Genomic DNA, 19,449 nt, shown 5'->3' on the forward strand with positions numbered 1-19,449 from the left:
TAACCCAGAAATAGTACCTCGGGTTAAGAACTTTGCTTCAGGATGAGAACAGAAATCACACAGCAGTGGTGCGGCGACAGCGGGAGGCCCCATTAGCTAAAGTGGTGCTTCAGGTTAAGAACAGTTTCAGATTAAGAACGGACCTCCAGAACGAATTAAGTTCTTAACCCGAGGCACCACTGTACTTGGCTTTGGGAAGACGGCTTGAGGACTATTAAGGAGGGCATCAAATGTTGCTGAGGGCCACCGAAAACAGCCTCAAAGACCACATGCAACCCCCGGGCTGCGTGTTGAACCACCCTGCTCTAGAGCAATGCCAGTCAAGCCCCAGCAAGCACACAGGCCAACTTTAATTTCAGCTGTCACAAATTGCACATGTCCAGCTCTTGTGTAACGTGTATTTGTTAGATCGCGTTGTGCACTGTAATTAACCTTTTCAACCTGTTCAAATCGTTAGGGAAGTGGTTAAGAGTGTAAAGATGGTTATGATGATGCAGGCAGGGAGGGCATCTATTCCATTTACTTCAGCTGCCCCTCTCTTCAGGGACCCATCCCCAAGAATGTAAGAAGGGCCCTGCTGGGTCTGGCCATAGGCACACCAAGTCTCCAGCCTTGTTCTCACAGTGACCATCCAGATGCTATGGGGAAGCAAAGTGCCTCTAATACTGGAGATAGTAGACCAGGGGTCAGCAACCTTTTTCAGCCGTGGGCTGGTCAGACCCTGTGGGGGGGGCGGACTATATTTTGAAAAATAATAATGAATGAATTTCTATGCCCCACAAATAACCCAGAGATGCATTTTAAATAAAGGCACACATTCTACTCATCTAAAAACATGTTGATTCCCAGACTATCCGCGGGCCAGATTGAGAAGGTGATTGGGCCGCATCCGGCCCCCAGGCCTTAGGTTGCCTACCCCTGTAGTAGACAGCTGTTCTGGGTGGTGGCCACGGATAGCCTCATCTGCCCTGAATTGGTCTAATCCACATTTAAAACCTTCTGAATTGGTAGTCATCCTACATCTTGCAGGAATGAATTATATAGTTCATCTATGCACTCTGTGAAGAAGTACTTTCTTTTGTCTGTCCTGAATCTGTCCATTTCTGGTCCACTGGTTCTAATATGAGAAAATGAGAAACTTTTCTTGTCCACTTTCTTCACACCATGCACAATGTTATATAATTGACCTTTTTTATAAGCTAAATCACTACACATACAAATATTTTACTTTGTGGGGGGGGGATGCCTTACTCAGGTTTCACTCTTCTTTTACTCTTCTAGTAAGAGTGGTCATTTTTCAGGGTTGACCCTCCTCCTTGGTGGTCCCCCATACTTAAATCTGAGACCAAATGCTAAATCTGAGAGGTTTACTTTGATCTGTTGGTAACAAAGTTTGAAATACACTGAACTCTGCATCACTTGGACTTAGGTAGCCTCTATAGTCAGCTGTTCAGGGTTTTTTTTTATAATATTTTTTATTAGTTTTCCAATTTTAAAACAAAACAACAACCACAACATAAAACATCACTCAATACAGAGAAACACACAAATATAAATTCTTAACCTCATTTTCATAAGCCTCCTTTCTCGGACTTCCCCATACCTCACCCTTTTTGCATCCTTATTTTACAGTTTTTCAGCAACCCTTTTAGCCAATTAAATTTAAGTTTATTATCTTTCTCAATTTCACCTTAAATCCTCAAACATTTTCAGCTGCAATTCTGCATCTTCCTTCCCCTTGGCATTTTAGCACTCATCAATATTATGACAGTTCTTAAGATAAGCTTTGAACTTCTTCCAATCTTCCTCCACCGTCTCCTTCTCTTGGTCACGGATTCTGCCGGTCATTTCTGCCAGTCCCATAAAGTCAATCACTTTCGTCTGCCATTCTTCCAGTGTGGGAGCTGTTCAGGGTTTCTGCAGTTCTGTACAGTCTGATAAGCAAAAAATGAAGTTCTGCTGCTGTTTGCTGTTTCACAGTGACTGCTGATAAAGGAACGTTTATCTACAGTAAGTTCAGGCAGCCCAAAGGTGGCAAAAATGTGTTTTAGATTGAAGGGATCACGGAGAGTATTCAGGATCTCCAGCTATAGCTGATGAATCTGCAAGGATTTAGATTCTGCAGTAATACATTTTGAAGAGATTGTGTCCATTGATTATTCAGCTCCATTAGACTTTTCATTGGATTATACCTAGCAACTAGGATTATTCGACTGAGATGTTAAAGGAATTGAAGATATCAGGTGTGTAGGGAATATCTATAAGCTTTTCTAGGGACTCTGTGAACTGTTGCTGCCTTAGCTTGAACAAATCATGTGGAAATCTAATTTCTCTGAGGAGCTAGTCTTTTAATTTCCAGTGGTTACAGTCCTCTTCGATTAGGTTTGCAAACAATGTGAATTTGGTGGGCGTATGGAACTTCCTTACTTTTGAACCTAAACTATTTTTCCACAACTACTCCTTGGGAATAAATCAGTTTCATGAATCAGAATACAGGCATCTTTCAACTAATTCACGCTTACTATTTATGTAAACTTTCTCTCGCGATTGCTTTAGTTTGAGATCCAACTGCAAATTGAGCATCTCTGGAGAGCAACAGCATCCTTGAATATGGCCCTGGTAAAACTTGTCCTTTGCGGAAGATAATGGATACTTTGCCTTTAGTATATTAAGGAAGAGAGCAAGCACCAGAAGTTTCAGGAAGGGGTGGTGAAAAGTGAACAGACTTGAATTTGTTTGCTGTTTTTATTGGTACCTTTAAAAAGCAAGCAGTGGCTTGACATTTTGTGAACTTTAATTTTTTTTATTTTAGAGCTTTGAAGACTAGATGCTCCATTGCTCATGTTGTTTTTGATACTTAAAAAAAAAACAAAAACCCACGAATGAGCCATAGTTTTGTAGCAAAGCTAACCCACTTCCACATGCCACGTACACAGTCCATTACATGTGTGTTTGATACTATCTTCATGCAATAGCTCTGCATCTTCTGCCTTCCCCACCCCAATTTGGAAGGTGACATGTTGTTGGGGCATGGGTGTACCAGTTGTTTGGGTAAGTGCCAAAAGAAATTCGAGGAATAGAGTTGAGGTATTCTAGCTTTGTCCCTTGGAACCAGGGCTTTGTGTTCCAGTACAGTGGTACCTCGGGTTACATACGCTTCAGGTTACAGACTCCGCTAACCAAGAAATAGTGCTTCAGGTTAAGAACTTTGCTTCAGGATGAGAACAGAAATCGGGCTCCGGTGGCGCGGCAGCAGCAGGAGGCCCCATTAGCTAAAGTGGTGCTTCAGGTTAAGAACAGTTTCAGGTTAACTACGGACCTCTGGAACGAATGAAGTACTTAACCCAAGGTACCACTGTATTGTTGCATGCCACTCCTATCTGTAAGAGGTATGAGATTTCAAGGGTTCTGAGCACTTAGCCAGAGTTCATGTTTCTTTTTGGAATGAGGCACAGTGGAATCTGTGGTGTCTTTATGATATATTGTTTACACATACACATATATAGAACGTGAACCTACGATGGAGGGGTTCATAGCATCAGCAGCCCAGTAGAGTCTTGCTTCTTCCATAGCCACAGCTTTGGATTCAAATAGAAATCAAACATTGCTGTCTAACCGCACTTTCCAGCTTGCTGCTTTGCTTCTAGTTCACATCACAGCCCCTTTCAACTCTAAACTCAGACTTTTGTCGTCCTAACTATCTCAGAGTTGAAAGAGGGACCCCACCCAGTTGCCGTCTGGCACAGAGCCCCCTTTCATTTGTAATTAATGGCCCAACAGGAAACTAGCCTGGCTTATATTTTAACACTTGATGGATTTAAGGAATCAGAAGGCTTGATTAGATTTTAACACTTGCTGTATTCAGGGGAAAGGGGCCTGGCACCCACAAACACATAATAGTATTATTTGTCTCCTTCTGTTTTCCCCAAGATGTTTGTGACAGCCTTGCTGGGATTTTATCCTCAAAGAACATCCCTGCGAGTTAAGTTAGGAATGTTAGACTGAGAAAAAGTGTTCTGAGACCACCTAGCAGAACAAGGATTGGATCCCTGTTGTAGTGAAGTTAGGAAATTTCAATAGACAAAACTTTGGTCAAGTAAGGAAGCAAAGTATTATGGGAAGACCAAAGCTGTAAGATTTATGGGAATGTGTCCTTGGTACTTTAAAACTACAGACTAACAGTCTCCAAATGTGTGAAGTTGCTTATCTCAGAAAGGAACTTTTCCAGTTGATTAGTGGCCTTCTGACACCTGGTGCCTAGCTCATTCACACCCAAACAGCATTGTTTTTGAACCCCAATCACTCTGAGAATGTGTATCTGCTGAGTATCTGAAGAAGGGAGGAACCCTTTGATCCAAAGTCCTGGGAACTAACGAGCTCAGCTGTCACAAGTTAAACTTATTAGCAAACTAGCTCACCATTGGTGAATTTAAACATAATCAAGCAGCTTAAGATAAAGACTGTGAGAAACTGGGTTTGACCTTGAACATCTTAAGAATGTCGGTAAAGGAAGAAGTAGCGTCTGTACTGAATAGGACATTCTATTTGTTGGGAAAGCTGCATAAACAGATAGATGCCATGGCTACTAATACTGATATTTTGGGAACAAAAGTGGATATTAGCATAGAAGTCGACAAGAACCCAGCACAGGAATCCTTTTTAACTGAACAAATTGATGAATTAGAGAAGGAGAAAGTTGCTGTTGTTGAGGACAAAGCAAAACAAGGGGGAACCTTAACCCTAAAGAGGCAAATGGAGGATTACAACTTGAGTCCTTATATGACTGTAATTAGGAGAAGCCAGTTTTTGAAGATGGGTGCCTGCCCTGATCTGGAAAAGGAAAGGTGGAGAGATCCCCTTATGCAGGGATCAAATGAATTTTGGAATATGAATTTGAGCCAGGAGGAGATTGGAGCTTTTGGGGCCTTTGGACTTGGAAGAATTGTGAAACAAGATTCGGAATACTTCATGAGCCCTAGTTTTAACTATGGAAATCTGGCAGATCTGTCAAGAAGGAATATAAGCATCGTTGGGTTGGAGCTCCCCCGAGATCTGCTTTTTAGCACCAAAGATTATCAAGAAGACCGGCAAAAGGGAAGTGAAGAAGAGTTAAGAGCCTCGGATATAAAATCTCCAAGTTGATGGACGCTGGGAGGTTGATGGAACTGACGGCAGGGGCCGAGACCGGGGAGGGGAGACGGTGGAAGAAAATTGGGAATTTAAAGTGTATATATGGAGATTTCAAAAAAAAAATTTAATGAGAGATGGAAAAATCGTGGAATGAGTTTTTTATGACCCTAGGGGAAATGTTTTAAGAGATTAAGTTTAAATTTATTAGTTTTAAGGAGAAATAAGATGAAGCAAAGTAAAAATGAATAATTAATTGGTAAAAGAAGAGAATGTTAAATTATAGTATATAAAGATAAATTATTAGGATAAAAACAAAGGTGAAGGATTTGCTGAAATATCTAACTGAACTAGAATACAAAGAGGGGAGGTGTGAGGAGGTCAAGGAAATAAGCTAAAGAAAGAAAGTTATGTAAAGGTTTAATTTGTTCCTTTTTTTTGACTGTATGCATCTTTTTTTCTTTTTTGTCTGTTCTCTTTTTTATTTTTTATTTTTCTCTTTGATGGGACTTGTTTTTATGTATTGTTATGCTTTCTTTTTTGGTCTAATTGGGTGTTTTTTCTGCTGTTATTTATTATTATTATTATTCATGTAACCTTTAAAACTTCAATAAAAATTTATTAAAAAAAAATAAACATAATCAAGAATTTTGATTGGGTCTGGTTTCTGTCTCCACGTGAGGTTTAGAAATAAAGATCCTAGGAAAGGACTGAGAAAGTGCGCTCTGCAATCCACAATTCGCATGTCTGTCTGTGTCATTCTGACAGTCCTGCTGCGTTGACATGCGAGTCTTTGTAGTGAAGTTTCTTACTGCCTTTGAGATGCGGAACCAGCTAAGGACTTTGAAATCATCCTAACTTTGCCTTTGTTCTTAGTTTGTGAGTATACTAGCTAGTCATATTCTACAATGTCTTTGTTTTACTTGTTTGAAACGTACAAGAGATGTGCCCACTTTTTTAAGTATGTTTAATCCTGTTTTTTAAATAAATTTTAAAAAGAGATCTTTCTTGTGTCTTGTGTGCCATTCTGGGGGAAAGCCTGAATCCAGAGCCTGATCAATCAGCCATACTACATCTGTTGAATTTCTGCCTACAATTTGTGGAAACAATTTGCAGGTTGGGGCAGCCAGTAACTAGGAAGTATAACCTTCTCCCTTGGGTTATGTCTTCTGGTGCCCTGGTACAGGGGAGTGGTGGCAGCAACTACCTATTTTGATGCGCTTTGTCCTGTAAAAAGTATATGTTGCCGGCCGCCGTTTCTCTAAACCTGACCCAGCTGGATGATGAGGATAGGTGAGGGAGGGGCGCGTGGCTGGAGCATTACTGCACCTGTCCTCCCTAGTTCTATGTATTTTTAATCTTTTGTTGGAAGCCGCCCAGAGTGGCTAGGGAAACCCAGCCAGATGGACGGGGTAGAAATAATAATAATAATTATTACTACTGCTACTACTAAACCACACAATGTTAAAGCTGTATTATGTAGTAGAAGCAGTTGCTAGACATGCCCCCATATCCCTTCTCTCCCTCCCTGCCCAACAAAGTGAAACCTAGATAAAGTCCTTAATTGCCAAATTTGTCATCAATTTAGATAATTAAATGAGACTTCAGAAATTATCTTAATTAATCTGTTGGTGGCATCCGGTCGAGAAATGTGTTTAATTTCCTGAGGGACGTAGTGACTTTGTGTAAGGAAATGGAAGATAAAACACCCACAGGGTTTTGTCTCATAGGGGTTTTATGACAATGTAGGGAAAGATTTGAGAATATCTTAAACATTTGTTTGTGAATGACCAGTCTCTTGAGATATGATCCATTTTCTGCTCACTGCTTTTGAGGCCATGGGTTACAGCATTCTGGTAAGTTATGAACAAAAAAAATATCCTGTTCATTACTTCTAATGTCAAGACAGTTTTTCAGCAGGCATCCTATTATTGTGTGCAATAGATGAGTGAGCATCAGAAGAAAATCCCGCATTTTTAGATCAATCTCATCTTGAAGGCCTTTTGTAGCCAGGAAATTTATTCAGAGCAACTGAGTGCAGCAGACCATCACTTGCCTTTAGGAGACGTAGACGCACAAGAGATTATACTCTGTAGTATACTGGGGCATCAATTGACAACATTACAGATAGGTGCTTTGTTCTTAACCCCCCACTCAGCCGCCACCTTCCTTAGTCCCTGGTAAGTAACTCCTGTTTATCTCACATGAAGCTCTGTTACTTCAAGTAAAAACCATCCCTCCCCCATAACCAAAACCTTAGCACAATAAACTAAATGCTCTGATAACTAGATTAAAACAACAGGATTGGTATTCAGCTAAATTGTACTCAGAGCAGACCCCTTGAAATTAATGGACCAAACTTGGTCATGTTCATGAATTTTAATGGGTGTACTTGGAGTAAAACGCGGTTGAAGACCACCCTAAAAGGACATACTGGGAAATTAGGAGGGGAATTCAATGTAACAGTTTTCTGATTGTTCCATCAGCACAAGTTCCCTCTGTGCCCTGTTCTGGGTGATATTCCTGACCCTCCAGAGTAGATTTGGGGGAGGCATCGTGGGAGAAGTGCAAGGAAGCTCCATTGCGCGGGCTTCTGCCAGTACGCCAAGTTAGTTAAATTGCAACACATCTTGCCAGTGAGTGCTGCATGTTGTGTGCCCTATGCTCTGCATTGCGGGTTTCCTTTCTCTTCCTTGTTCATGGAAAAAGATTGAACGGTTCAAAGTTAAAAAATCTGATATGGATTTTTCATATTTTTTTTAAAAAAAGCAAGCAGCTGCTTCCATATAATCTGACTGGACAAAGTAGACATACAACTGTACATCTGTACAGGATCTCATGTAGGACAAATGTCTGATTTGAAGCATTACTGATCTCTCTTTCATTGTTACAGTTTTAAGTGCATGCCTTAAAATTTTCCGAACAATTCCCCAGTGACTAAACTACAGCACTCAAGGAGATTTAGGGGTTCAAGTTAAAATGGGTTAAAACTTCATCAGTCCAGCTATTTTCTATCAGATGTCACCATTTAAGGTCAAGCAAAGAGGTCCCTGATAGCTTTTGAAAGTTTGGCGGTAAGGTCACCAGAAGGACGTGGTCTCTTTGATTTATTCTATCGTTTTGGAAGCCTTGTTCTCTCATATTATGGGTTTGAAGGCAGTCTGGGAGAGAGATGTGGGAGCTGACCTGGCTATAGCTCAATTGGCCAGATGGATAATGGTCCACAAAACCATTTACCTTTGTGCCAGCTTATATTCAGGAAAACTCTCTTAATTCACCATTGGTTTTACACAATAGTTTATGGCTCATATCCAATGCTCTTGTAGTGTCTTATGCTGAAGAAATAATAATGAGAGTGGGTTTTTTGGCACCATTATGCTCACCACTGAAATCCTTCTGGGAGGAGGTTATAAAGGGATGAGCTGCATTATTCACAGACAGGTGGTTTTTGACCCTAACATGCCTATTGCTTCTTCCTATAATCCCTGTACATTCTGGACAGCACAACATCAAACTAGCCACGTCGCTTCCCAGCAGCTGGTGTTTTCCCTTCTCTGGTTTCAATGTAAACTGCTAAACCAAACATAATAAAAATCCTTTTATCTATACGCCATTATGGTATAGGGTCATAGCTGTCAACTTTTCCCTTTTTTTAAGGGAAATTCCCTTATTCCAAATAGGATTCCTTGCAAGAAAAGGGAAAAGTTGACAGCTACGTATAGGGTAGGGTTGCCATATTTCAAAAAGTGAAAATCCAGACAGGAAATTCCAGGTGTTTGGCAACCCTTAGTATAGAACTACTTTAGCAATTCAGGTACCCAGGGTTTATAGCTTGCACTTTATCACTGAGGTGTAAATTGTTTGGCATCACGCACCAGTGTTTCCTGTGCAGCTGTATTCACTCTTCAGTCAACAGCAAAGCATCAGTACCCAGCAGAGACCTTTAAAGGTGGGGAAAGCATTTAAAAATAATTTCTCTCCCTGTGATTACAAAGATTGCTGCTTGGGTGTCTCACAGTGATCCTGTGAAGTGTAATCAAGGATTAAAAGCAGTTTTAAGAGGCTCATCTTACAAGAACAAAGCACCATTATTAAAAATGAAAACAGACTTGGGTGCTCATCTGGTATTATTGCCTGGTGTCTGATGTCATAATCAGTGGATCTGAAAGCTCCATCTGTGTGTTCCACTTGCTGCCGCCACTTCATAATTATGTTGCATTGTACACTGCTTTTGTTCATTGACTCATTGGCTGTTCCTGGCTTCAGATGAATTATTCAGCTTCGGAAGCTGTTCTTGTATTCAGCAACAATCGTAGCTTAAGTTTCTGCAGCTCCTTCCAGCTAGTTTTAAATGTGACGGAAAGCAATTCACAGGGTCTTTACTCACCGTTGCTACACGATGAAACACTTTGACATTTTATCTTTTTGGCAAGAGGTGTTTCTGACTACAGAAGCTCTGCATGTTCCTATTGAAGAAACAGGAGCACACATGTTTATTAAGACATTCTAGCACACCACCATCTACCTCTGCTTTTGCTTCCCTTGCTACAGGTGCCTTTTAATGACTGATATAAATGTGTATATTCTCTTCCAATTAAAAAGCTGCCTGCAGTGGCAAAAAACCCCAGCAATGGTATATCTGTCCCATCCTATTAGGGGGACTGCTCAAGGATTTGCATGCTCAGTTCCTCAAACAACCATCTATGTAGAGCAGGAGGGATGAACTGGAAGTTGCAGGCAGACTACATCCAAACTTCTGTCGGCCAGTTTTGTTTTGTTTTTTTGCAAAAATTTTATTAGTTTTTACAATATCAATGACAAACAAAAACATAAAACAAACAAAACATAACAGACATAAATCATAACCTTATTTAAAATAACAGTTATTTACTTTCTAAAACAACTTCCTCGTTTCCCCTTAGTTGAATTTCATTGCATATCCTTATAACGGTTTTCCAAATCCCAATTTTAATACCCTTTAGATTAAACATTAACATCTTTAAATCTTCTCCTTCTTGTATTAAACATATTATTTTATCAGTTAACATAGATACAATCCTAAGCCCTTTAAGTATCTGGACGCTATTTCCAATTATTTTAGCTTAACAAATTTAACTAAATAATCATTAAATTTCTTCCATTCTTCGTGATGTTCCTCCTCCTTCTGGTCGCGGACTCTTCCGGTTAGATCGGCTAGCTCCATACAATCCATCATCTTCCTGTCGGCCAGTTTTGACATAAGAGCAGAGGCACCCACCTGCCAATCACCTGATGCCATTTGTCATCAGGTGATTATGCTTCAAAGGAAGAATTGGGAGCACACTGAGCATGCACTCCCAAGTCTTCCATTCCAGCCCTTACTGTAAAAATAAGAATCTGGGACAGGTCTTGCATTTGATGCTAAATGCAGTGCCAAAAGCAAGCCCTGCTCGAGGCAGAGATCACCTGTCCAGGGGAATTCTGATCAGGAGCTCTCATGGGCAGCCATTCCCAGTGGACCTTGTAGGTGATGCCATATTGAAAAATTCTGTATATGCAATGATCCAAGAGCCCATTTTCAGAGTCTTGTACTGTTTGCAAAGTGGCAACAAAGACCTTTATGTTTTTAGTTTTTAGTGTTTCTGGCCAGTTTGTGTAATACGTTTTGGGATTTCACACATCTGCTGAAGCAAATGCAGCATCTTTGGGAAAAGCTCTGGTAGAATAGCAGGGACAAGTAATTCAATTGTGCTATATGCACAAGCTCATATCATTTTCCACCAAACTCCCTAGGTTTTGTTTTGTATTTACCACGTCTAATGAAGATTAAGATTCCATTCTCTCTGTAAGAATGCAGTGGAACATTTGGACTGATCTTTCCCCCTTTCATTTCTCTTAACTACCCTGACTAAGTATACAAAACAAAGCAAATGCCATGGAATAGGTGGCTACCAGCATGCTCAAAGGATTTTGTGGAAATCATTGCAGTTTTCTCAGCAATTCAATTGGAATGGAGATAAAAGATTCCCAGATATCTCATGACTGAGGCATTCTGATTTAGTCTGTGTTGTGTGAACATATAAAAAATGTGCACAGCGTGTCAATCTTGCCACCTGTGTTGACAGGACAGTGATATGACAGCTTCAGTTAAGGGTCCAAAAGTTTTCTGTGGGCTACCTCTCTCATCATCACTCCTGATGATTTGATTGATTAAGATTACTTATACGCCACTTTTCCACCATCAGCTGTTCCCAAAATGGCTTACAACAAACATTCAAAACATCATAATACAAATTTGCAATAATGCCTGGGGCTGATGAGAGCTGAAGTCCCACCAACATCTGGGGGACAACACTTGAACCACCTCTGATCTAAAGCCACTCCAACTGTAGGGACTGGCTCAGATGCCCTTACCCATTTATATTTCTTGTTCCTGCAGGTGTGGCTTCTATGTCACTTGAGTGTTTCATCTTAACTCTAGTTAATGTGTTGTCTTCATTTTGGATACTGCAGAAACGAAAGGCTTTGTGAATACAGAGTAGTCAAGCAGTCCAGGCAGAGTTTATGATGTTAATATTCATCCACTGCACAGCCACCCCTGGAGATTAATCATCTTTCTTCTTTTGAATATTTCCCATGATATGTTTCTAAATAGAGGACAGAGGGATTCCTCAGCCTTGTGAAATCATAGCTGTTCAGATTCCGACAAGGCACATTGAGCTGACTGTTGCTTTCCCCTCTTTAAAGTCTGCAATCCCTTCTTAAAGTTAATGTCTTGTTCGACCATACAATAAGCTGAACAAGCAAAAAGAAATACAAAACTCATCTTCACAGTCCAATTAAGAACGTCTTCTAATTATATTCCCGGGACAGGGGCTCCTGAGAAATAGCAATAACTCCCCGTTCTGAGAGCTAAATCATATCTGCTGATGTTAGCACAGAAATACTATCTGCTGTTAAAAGCCCACTTGTTCTTTCCCCACTTAGTGAGATTGTCAGTTGTCTGCTAGAAGGAAAGGAAGAACTATACTGGCAATCTGAAAAAGAGTAACTGTCAAGCAATGGAACTCTCTCATGAGTTTGTGGCTTAGATGGTACTATAACCAAACTTCCAATTTGTAGGGGGACCCAAAATTGAATGAACGTTCTGCCAAGAAAATCTTAATTTTACAATTTGCATGAATTACGCTAATGGTATAAAATGAGCAAATATGAGAATTTGCAAAGTTGTTCTGTGATTGCTTTTACCCCATCTCTTCTACTCATGGAGCACCCAGAACTGCTTACAGCTTAAATGAAATACAATACAGTGGCAAAGAATATGAATACAAAATAAAATAAAATGGGGGGGGGGATATTGTTTTCACTTGTAATTGTTGCATGCCACCCCAATCTCTGAGTGGTGTGAGATTCCAGGGGTTCCCAGGATTTGGTTTCCTCATAACGAGGGACAGCAGAGACTGTTGTGTTTTTATAATGTATGGTTTATTTACACACACATACAACCTGAGTCTACGATGGAGGGGCTCACAGCATTAACACCCCAAGAGGGTCTTGCCTCTTCCATAATCAGGCATGGCTCTGTCTCTCAGCTACCTAGCCTGCTTCTAGCTCACACACCTCAGTTCTGGCTTTTGTCTTTCTGTCTGACAGTTGAGGGAAGGGGGCCAACCACTTTGATATCTGGCACAGAGCCACTTTGTTGCCTTAATGACCCATATTGAGGCCATTTCCACAAAACTTGCCTGGCTAGTCCAGCAATTGAATCCATGTTGGATCTAGGAATTAGAAGGGACTCAGGCATTCAGCCTACCCTACCGCGAACTCACAACATTATTCTGAAATGTATCTGCCAGCAGCGGAGACTGCGGGTTTCGCTTCATGTGACACTCCAGTGTGGTCTTTGCATTTCCTATGCCTGTAATATAAGTGTGCATTGGCTGCAATGGCCCCTTGATTTTCAAATGTCTCTCTTCTGCTTTCCGTCGCCTGAAAGGAGCGCTACCAAGATACAAAGCCTACTTTGTGCCATTTGTGTCACAAAAAGTTCTGCTGTTTTACTATGATTCTTATTGTACGTCGTCATCACCCCATGGAAAAACTGAGCCATGCTGACATCTCTCCAGGCAGCCAAATACACGAGGGAGCTGCTTCCCAGGAGCCCATCTTTGCTCAAAGGTTTGGGCGAGAAAGACAAAGACAAAGTCCTGCTTTTGTTCCCTTTTCCTAGAGCTATTGTGTTGTGAAAACACACCAAATAAAATGCTCTTTTTCTTCCTTTGGCAAGATAAACTTTAAGGAAGTAGTTAGCCTTCTTCCTATAGCAGTTGTTACACTTCAAAACACCCCAGGAATAGTTTTTACTGATTAATGCAATGCTGCAAAATGGCTCTGTATTATTTCTGCAAGGTTCTCTGAACAAGCTGACAAGCTGACTCCTACAATTTGCCCAGGAAGCTGACTCTCCCCAAGTTCGTTCCAAGCTGTCTGTCTCAGGTTGTCAAAACCTAGAAAGGAATGAAAATGGCTGACAAATCAGTTACCCTTGTGAGCCGTTGTTGCTTGAAAGATGGCATGGGGGAGGAGGGGGAAAAACCCTTTGTGATCAGCATCTACCTCCAGCTTCAAATCCCTAGCTGCCTTTGCTAAGCAAAATCGGGAGAGACATTTGTCCATATGTTTCCTTCTGGGTAAGCCGAACATTAAAAGTTCTGTCAGCAATTACAATGCATTTAAACTGCGTGCTTAATGCCAACATTTGAGTAGGGGTTGCTGAGAATGCATGGATTTATAAATAAGAAGTTGTTCAGAGCAGAAAATAGCTAACAGAGAAGTCTGAAGTTGGCTGAAGCAAGGTTATACCACTGCTAAGGACACATTATCATCTCTATCAAGTAACAGAAAAGGAGAGAAACTTGAATCATCCATGGAAACTGCCCCACCCCTTGTATTGTTATGAGTTTGGAGGGGGTAGGCCCAGACCCTTATAATGCTTGGGCCCACCTTCTAATTCTTGGAATAGCCAGGCCAGCCTGTTAATCGCCCCCTAAGTAAGGATCCTTAGGGAACAAAGGAAGTGCCTCCCTCCCTCCCTCACTGTCTGCTAGTTAGAAATACAAATGGCCAGAGAGTTGAGAATTGAGCTAGAAGCTAGATGAGAGAGCGGGAGGATGGCGAGGCAGAGAGAAAAAACAAAATAAAAAAATTCCTTCCAGTAGCACCTTAAATACCAACTAAGTTAGTTCTTGGTATGAGCAGAGAGAGACCCATGCTCGATTTCTGCTGGCATCCAAGGCTGTGGCTGTGGAAGAAGCAAGACCCTTTTACTGCTGTGAATCCCTCCATCTTGTCATTTTTCAAGCTCTGAACAGTTTGGGGCCAAGCTACTCAAAGAATTGTCTGCGCCCATATGAACCTGCCCAGATATAAAGAACAGCCATGGAGGGGATGGTTAGGTTGCCAGGCAGAAAAGATTTCGGGCAGTTACAGAATTCTCTTCCTAAGGAGAAGAGCCCCTACTGGCCTGCCTTCTTACAACCAGCCCAGGAGGTGGAGCTGCCTGACAGTTTCCTTCTTAGTCTCAGTGTTGCACTTGTAAATCTCAGCAGGGAAGAGGATGGGAACAAAACCAGAATGAGTTGGCTCTGCCTGTCATTGGCTCTGGCTGTTGATCTCCTTGCTTTCCACCCTACCAGTCCCAATGTGCACCCACCATCACTAAAGTCAGGCTTGTATTATGTTTTTCTCACGGCTCTTCAAATGTTACGCTAAACTGACTGGCTAAATTGAAATGACGTTATTGCATTTTCACCACTTTTTATTATTGTTCCCTGTTTCATAATATTAATGTTGATGGAGGTTTTCATCTATTTTTTTATTATCACTTTTTCACACTTTTTCACACTTTTTGCTTTGGGGGGAATTATTATTATTATTATTATTAGAAAGGTTGCTTATATACACCTCCTTCTTTGGCTGGAGAGGTTATCCCTCAGCATGTGATGGGCTGGAAGGAGCCACTCAACCTCAGGGCCAAGTCTAAATGTGCAGCTCCACAGCCCTCTCTTGTCTGTGTTCCTTCAGGCTAGTAACATATGAAGAAAGCTTCCGTTGTTTTAAAAATTAGAGTCTATCACATTGTAATGCACAACAATCTTCATTTCTCCAAGGCCCAAATGGTGATGATACGCCCAGTGCTGGATTGAGGGTGGGGCAGGCAGTTCCCCTCCACAGGGTGCCCAGCTGAGGAGGGGCTGAGAAAGGGGCACAGGATGGAAGGCGAGAGGGACGAGGGCATGTAAAAAAAAACTATTTAGGGCGGGGCAATCAAATGTCCTCACTCAAGGCACCATATTACCAAAGTCTGCCCTTGGTGTACCTTCCAAATTCCCTTCTTAGCTGCATTGGCCTCTTGTCTAATCCAGGCCTGACTATTCCTACATCATCCACATGGGAGTTTAATGTGGATTTGAAGCTACTTGTGCCTCATTTTTTTAGTGTCACCCACATGAACATCCCCCTGACCCAAAGGGCAGCCTGCACTTTCCCCTTGTTCAATCTGGATCTTCCTGATCCAGAGACAATCCAATCAGAGAAGTGAATCCAATATAAAATTGCATGTTGCCCAGCTGTGGAGGCACTGACATGCCTTGCTTGGCCAGGGGCTTCATTGATGTGTGTGGTGATGTTTCGCCAGCTGCCATCTACTGCCACACTCCTTGCTCCCATCACCCCAGTGGAAAAGGTGCTGCATTTGTGGATTAAAAATAAATGAATTAAAACAGCTTTTTCGCTCTAGCGCAAAACAGCTGTATTAAAAAATAAAAAATGCTTCCTGCGTGCAAAAAGGCAAGTGCAGTGCATGAATGGAGTGTGGGGCAGCGGGGGATGATTATACAGCCTTCAGAAATGTGAGCAGCTTTCAATTAGTCAATCTGCGGAACCCCAAGACAAAGCAGGACCTCCCCTTTTCTCTCCCTTGTGGATCAGTGGTGCCCAGGCCCCCACCTGTCTGGCTATTCTTTGCCCTTGCAAGGCACTTCTGGGTGGGCTGCTGGTGTGGCTGGGTAGAACATACACCACTTCTTCTTATTATTCTTCTTCTATTATTATTATTATTATTATTATTATTATTATTATTATTATTATTATTATTATTATTAATTTTAACCTGCTCTTTTGAACTGATCTGATAGATCAAAAAATGTATATTCATTTTTTTATTTTCAAAGAATGACTATTTTGCCTACATTGGCTTTGGTGGAAGTTTGTTGTTGCACAATTCCCACAATTCCACATACATTCTTTTTTAATTTCAAAAGGTGCACACACACACAGGTAAACAGATACCCATGTGCATGCTCACAACTGACCTCAGGTTTTGGGAACTCACAGAAGTTGGAGAAGTACTGTGGGGAGGGGACAACAATGCACAGCATGAACACACACACCAAAAATTAAAGCACCGTCCACTGTTCATCCACTATTTTAAACACATAAAAATGAAAGCACTCGTGTGTGGACAGCAGAGCACAAACATGCGCATGGTAAAATTGACCCCACATGCACCTTCGTTTTAAGACTAGTCAAGCACTCCTGCAATTGCCAGATTTAAATACATGGAAAGGGTTGGGTATTCCTTTCTGCATGGGCCACGTCCTTAGTGCCAATCAAGTTCTTATTCCTCGCATGCTCTGTCTTTGACGCACCCTGTTACTTTTCTCATCAAACTAATTTTTCACTTGAGTCTTCTCCATTTGTTGTGGCTTAAACAAAATGAAAACCTGTGTGCTTGAATGCGTGCGCGCACACACACGCACACACACAGAGCCAAGCAGCCACCCACACATATATAATGGTTGACAGATATTTATGCCTGCCCAATAGCAAATGTGAAGTGAGTGGTATCATTACATCTGCAGGTGTTCTTTCATTTCCACCTACGGTAAATATTAATAGAAAAGCATCAAGTCACGCAATCATCTTCCACTTCAAAGCGAGTAACTTTCCTGTAGTTCACTTCTTTTCTTTGGAAGGCTTGTCAAGACCTGGATCTTTGTTCAGCTGGGCATCCTTCTGAGCAAGTGAATGAAGTCAAGCTAAGAACTTTATGAAGGCAGCCATTTAGAAACTTTTAAAGGGCAATTCCATCTGATAACAGTTAGAAGTCTCTGTGCAACTTGAGTATTGTTGTTTTTAATGGATAGGCAAGGGGAGCCAGTCTCTGTTTGTGCATCTCTGTTTGCCTTCACTCGGGGCCCGTTCCGATCATGTTTTGTTCTACTCTGTCTTGGCAATGGGTTGCCTCTTTCTCTGTATGTCTTTGGTCTCTTCAAACGCAAGCATATGTATGGTGAAAAAGCTGTCCAACGGCTGTAGCAATTTCACCAAACATCACCTGTGACTCCCCCCCCCCTTTTAAGGGTGGGAGGAGTTGCTACATGTGTTTCACTGTATCAGGTTTGTGTAGTCAATATTATACTTGAAGGCACTCTTGTGTGTCTTCACCGTGTCAAGGGGAAACTCTGAAAACTGAAATGGATTCTGGCATGCTTAAAAAAACAACCCATGGAGGTATATTATTTATCACACGGGGATGCAGGAAGGCATGATATAAAGACCCCCCCATAATGGCCTTAATAATGCACTGCAAATTAATGTGACAACCGAGGCCTCAATCACATATGGTTATAAACCAGTTGATTTCATGCAATTATGGAAATGGTAAAAGAAGATTACTGCTGAGTGGTCTCTCTTTTCCCCTAAAGCTGGAATGAGGAAACCAATGGCTGGCTCTAGACCAGGAAGTGTCTGAAGTTGTGAGGAATCCTGAAGAGATTTCGGCCTCCATCCAGCCTGCCACTCACTTCTGCCTCTTATTTAATTATTATTTATTGATTTAAATGTCCCACCTTTTATGTCCTAGCAGCTCAAGGTGGCATACATAGTTCTTCCCATTTCCATTTTATCTGCACAAGAACCCTGTGAGGAAGGCTAGGCTGAGAGGCAGTAACTGGCCCAAGGTCACCCAGTGAATTTCCTGGCCAAGTGGGGTTTTGAACTCTGGTCTCTCATGTCCTGGTCTGACGCTTTTACCACTACACCACACTGACTCGACTTCCCACTGACAGCTCTCAGCTCTCTGATACATGAAGGAAAGGCAGCAAGGTACCTTGTGGCTAACTGATTCATAAACCTAACACAATTTCTGCAATATGTGTTGCTAAAAAGAGAGAAAAATCCTACCCTTGCTCACCAAAAGTGAGGTCCCAGTTCCATATTGCTACCATACCCTCCAAGTGTCCCGATTTTCAAGGGACAGTCCTGGAATTACAAAAGTCATCCCGACTTCTGACTGGATCCCACAATGTCCTTGTTTTTCCTATGAGTGCTGTTGCCACCAAGCTCAGGGAGCAGGATGAGCTGGTGCTGCTTCTGAGTGGTGGCGGCAAAGGAGCATCCCATGCCCTCTCTATGGCCACTGCTGCTGGCCTCCTCTCTTGGGCAGCTCATAGCAGCTGCTAGCAGGTGAGGAGGAGGAGGAGGAGAGGCTGCTGCCCCCGGGGCCCAACCCCACATGACACACTGGCTCTGAGGCAGGGCCACCTTGGGCGGGAAGAAAAGAGGAGCAGGGTGGAGTGCAAGGAGTCTCAATTTTTAAATTACAAAAAAAATGCTTTCTAATCTTCTCTGTTTCTAAATTTACTGGTGTGTGTTTTCCTTTTTGTAAATCTAACAAAGAATAAAATAAAATCAGGATTAAGGGGTTTTCTCAGGATGATGGAGATGTGCTACTACAGAACAAGGGGCACTGCACAAACCTCAGGAAAAATAAATAGCCCACAGCTTACAGAAGACTGAAAAACATGACCTACAAAATACTGTTTCATCATCAGGATGCAAAGGCAGCAAGAGGATTTTGACTGGCCTCCAGCCTATAAGTATGGTTTAGGCTAATTTCATAGTGTTGGATGTAAAACCTGGTATATCTGCGAGGAGGTACTTGCATGTGACAGGGACTCCTGCCCATTAAACAGGACCGCTATTAACACTTAGCATGTCTGCTGCTCCACAGGGAGCTGTCTAAGAGTGCTGGGCTGTGCCCCCAAAAGCATTTTTTTTAATGACAAAAGTGCTACAAGGAAGTGTGTTTCTACCATTCACACTGCAGAAAATGTCTGAGAGCTGGGTGATTATGACACAACAGCATTCCACTCGGCAATAATAAATGTGCCTCTGAGTGAAGAACTACATTTTTTTAAGTTGATTTCCATGAGAGAGACGCAGGTGGCGCTGTGGGTTAAAGCCTCAGCGCCTAGGACTTGCCGATCGAAAGGTCGGCGG

General features: G+C 41.8%; 1 protein-coding gene and 1 long non-coding RNA gene across 6 annotated transcripts in view; one reads left to right on the top strand and one right to left on the bottom strand.

Annotated features, from left to right (window-relative positions):
- The window catches only part of LOC307224066, a 28,264-nt gene extending 18,489 nt beyond the window's left edge, over positions 1-9,775 (bottom strand). Inside the window, exons 1-2 of the long non-coding RNA XR_013842399.1 lie at positions 9,003-9,775; positions 6,953-7,183 (exon numbers count right to left, since the gene is read on the bottom strand). This is a non-coding gene — a long non-coding RNA (uncharacterized lncRNA). The remainder of the gene's footprint in view (positions 1-6,952; positions 7,184-9,002) is intronic.
- The window catches only part of MAP3K9 (mitogen-activated protein kinase kinase kinase 9), a 96,739-nt gene that overhangs the window by 44,573 nt on the left and 32,717 nt on the right, over positions 1-19,449 (top strand). The window lies entirely within an intron of this gene.

Source organism: Podarcis cretensis (genome assembly GCF_951804945.1).
Source record: "Podarcis cretensis genome assembly, chromosome: 1".
In the NCBI taxonomy this organism is placed as follows: domain Eukaryota; kingdom Metazoa; phylum Chordata; class Lepidosauria; order Squamata; family Lacertidae; genus Podarcis; species Podarcis cretensis.